The following is a 3,889-nucleotide window of genomic DNA, read 5'->3' as shown; positions in this document are numbered from 1 at the left end:
CCCTCCTCAGCTGCCATGCTGGGAAGAAGGAGAGACAGAGCAGCAGCTCTCTTTATTAAACAGGAAAACTAGGAGATAAAAATCATTAATCTCCAATATTCCACTTAGAGCAATTGCTTGTTGCAGCGGCAGCAAGACGATCCATTCCCACTCTTCCTGGACCGTGGAGCTTCTCCTAACTCCGGTTGCAGCTTGAAATGAAAAAACTATAAAAGCTGCAGAGTTAAACCTAAAATACTGTAAAAGCTGCAGAGTTAAACCTATTTCCAAGCACTTACTTTACGAAAGAAAGTGCTCCAAAATCCCGTGGATAAAGTTGTTGACGCGGAAGTCATGGACACTGCACACGATCAATGTGATCAAGCAAATGCCAATTTATTGTTGATACATCCCGGTTAATATAGCTCTTCTATTTCCCTATCATGCACAAGCTCCTAACTAATTGGTTAACTATATCTGTACACGCGCTCTTAGCTACGATATGATTCGTTAAAGTCTCTTGCGCACGCGCACGGTCCTCTCCACCTGCGTCCTGCTTTGCTTTCTGATCTCAGTCACGTACACCAACTTTTCTTCTTCTTCTCAAGGTTGTTCTCATCATTATTTGACTGCAGGCGGCTCCGACAATGTCCTTGAAGCTTACTGCTCACAAACACAACAGGTGCATTCGGTCTGGATTGTTCACTAAGTCTCCTTGATTCGTCAGATGTCCCACATAAAGTGATGGCAACTGCTGCTCTGTAGGGTTTATGCGTGGCCAGGCCGTGAAATGTAGGACGAGCGTTGGCCAAGGTGAGGCTCACAGCCTGGCCGCGAGGGCGGGAGGCCACTGTTCTCCTCACTGCCACCCCCACGGGTGTTTTTGTTGATTATGTCATTTTTGTAACAACTGCAACTGATTCGTATATGCTAATATCTATGCATATTGAACATGGAGTGCTGAACTGTGATTAAATACTGCTTTATGATGGGAGAAGGAAAAAAAAAAATCAGCTAAGCCACGTCTTATTAACAGTGGAATAAATGGTATTCTTGTCTCTGAGAAATTAGCATTTCATAGCTTCCACATTTTTTTCTTTTCTAACAGCTGCTTCTGCCTACTTGGTTTTATTAATTACAGCTTGGATGTGGTGTGGCAAGCAGATTTCAAACTTGGAAAATTCTCATAGATCGTGACAGCAACCACAGTCCATGATATGTATGCATTTATGCTTTCCCACTCCTTGGAAGATTATGTGGTTTTTGTTTCTCCAGCTCAGAATAGCTGGCCTTATCTCTAGTTTTTACAGCAGTGTTGACAGCCGGCTGAATATGAGCCAGCAGTGTGCCCAGGTGGCCAAGAAGGCCAATGGCATCCTGGCTTGTATCAGGAATAGCGTGGCCAGCGGGGATAGGGAAGTGATCGTGCCCCTGTACTTGGTGCTGGTGAGGTCGCACCTTGAATACTGTGTTCAGTTTCGGGCCCCTCACTACAGGAAAGACGTTGCGTTGCTGGAACATGTCCAGAGAAGGGCAACAAAGCTGGTGAGGGGTCTGGAGCACAAGGCTTATGAGGAGTGGCTGAGGGAACTGGGGTTGTTTAGGCCGGAGAAGAGGAGGCTGAGGGGAGACCTGATCGCCCTCTACAACTGCCTGACAGGAGCCTGTAGCAAGGTGGGGGTTGGCCTCTTCTCCCTGGTAATGGGCGATAGGGCGAGGGGAAATGACCTCAAGCTGCACCAGGGCAGGTTTAGGCTAGACATTAGGAAAAATTTCTTCACAGAAAGGGTTGTCAGGCTCTGGAATGGGCTGCCCAGGGAAGTGGTTGAGTCCCCATCCCTGGAGGTATTTAAAAGACGGGTAGATGAGGTGCTTAGAGACATGGTTTAGTGGTGGGATGGCAGGGTTAAGTTAAAGGTTGGACTTGATGATCTTAAAGGTCTTTTCCAACCTAAACGATTCTATGATTCTATGATCATTTAACTTACCCTCTTACTCCATCAGTAGGTACTGATGAGGTTGGGGGTTGCACTTCCTGTCAGCAGATAAGTTGCCCTGCAAACACAGTTTCTTATGCAGCGTGATGATCCCCTTTTGGCACTTGAGACACTGTCAAAAAAAATCACAATTTCTTTAGGATTCGGCGTGAAAAGTTATGAGCAAATGAAACACATTAGACCCTCTTACTCAGCTAGTAGCGTCACACAAAACCAGAGCAACACAATTTTAGTTTATGTCTTTTTGGTTCCTTCTTTTCTGTCTGCTTGCTGGGTCTACCAAACACCTACCAACCCATCCTTGCAGCCCCCAAACAACCCTCCCAAAAGCAAGCAAAAAATCCGACAGGACTGGGGGAAAAAAAAAATTAAAAAAAAAAAAAAGAAAAAAAAAAGAAGTACTGGATGTTAAAAATCACATACCCAGTAGAAATACAGGTGTTCTGATATTGTACAATTAACCTCCTATCTGCTTCCTACCGGCCCCTTGCTGTTTTTGCAGGCAGTAACTGGGCAGGCTCCTCTGCTCAACGGCAGCTAACAGCCTCATCCCGACCCTCGCAAACAGCTCTCTCTAAATGTTCGATGAAATTAGCTCAATGAACTCAACTTCTGGGGGCTTGGAGGGAACGTTGGTTTGGGTTTTCTTTCCAGCTAAGCACCAGCTATTCTAACCAAAAGTAATACCCTTCCCTACAACTTTGTCTCCCTTAAAGCTACGTAGGTGTTTTGCATTTGGCCAAGTAGCAATTGGTAGCTTCCAGCAATGCTGGTAAGGTCTTTTAGCCGCTAGTCATTCATTTGCTTGACACGAATACACTGATTGTGATTAAAGGAACCATGCCTTGATTGAAGAAATGCTTTCCTCATTGCTATCTGAGTGCTACTCTTAATTACTTTTTTTTTTTTACCTGAGTATACCTATATCAAGATTATAAAAAGCTCTCTTCACCTTTTTTTCTCTTCTGTTGTATTTAATGTTATCCATCAGTTTTATTACACCCCTTTCAGAAACGCTTTGGGATCTTTCTGCAGATAATCTTTTGGTTTTTAATGTCAAATTTCTATATCCTGGTAATCACATTTTCACTGTCACTGAGGTGTGCTCATTTCTGCATTATTCTCATCTCAAGCCAGTTGTATTTCTATTATTTGCAGGTTACACCCTCTGTAGTATTTTATTTATTTATAGTGTGGGATTCCCAGTAATGAAATTTTCTAGCTCGACTGACTCTTTGCGGTAAGCAGCTTCACATTTTCCTCTATGAAGACTGATGCTGTGATTGATGCCAGAGGTGCTCTAGGTTATTAGTTTATTTCTAGCGGGTGTACTCATGTGGCAAAACAGCTGCTACTGTGACTGGAGTTGGTGGAGTATTAAAAGATCTGCCCTCATCTTAGATTTACTGACTTATATTACAAGGAAAGACTTGCTTCATATAATTGCAGCAAATTACAGGAACCAGAGCTGTGATTCTGGGAGCGTTCGAGATGCTTCTCATCAGAGCTCAAGCCTGAGAGTGGAGTTATGTGTGTTCTGCTTGTGGCCTATGTAAAGAGCTCAAAGTTAGAACGCTGTTGTTTTTCCCAACTAAGCAAGCAATCTGATATGAAATATCGCATAGAATGTAAATTAGTTACTTTCATTGCTACCAATATAGAAGTCTTCAAATAAATGGAATTTCAACTTTTTTAGTGGATGCTTATGAGAGGTATTGATAATCCAGTCGTTGCTGGAAAATCATTTTACAGCTCCTATTGGTTTCCATAGTGGGATAAATTTGTGTGCCTGTATAAGGACAGATGGTTAGGCTCACCGCAGCTACTTTTTCACTCATTTTTGGCGGTCACCGGTAGGGACAGAAGAGCAGCCATGTCATGGTGACTGATGGCAAGCTTTTGTTGATGCGGGC

The sequence above is a fragment of the Egretta garzetta genome, unplaced genomic scaffold, assembly GCF_000687185.1.
Source record: "Egretta garzetta isolate BGI_Z169 unplaced genomic scaffold, ASM68718v1 scaffold94, whole genome shotgun sequence".
NCBI lineage: Eukaryota > Metazoa > Chordata > Aves > Pelecaniformes > Ardeidae > Egretta > Egretta garzetta.
Note: the sequence above shows the minus strand (reverse complement) of the source record.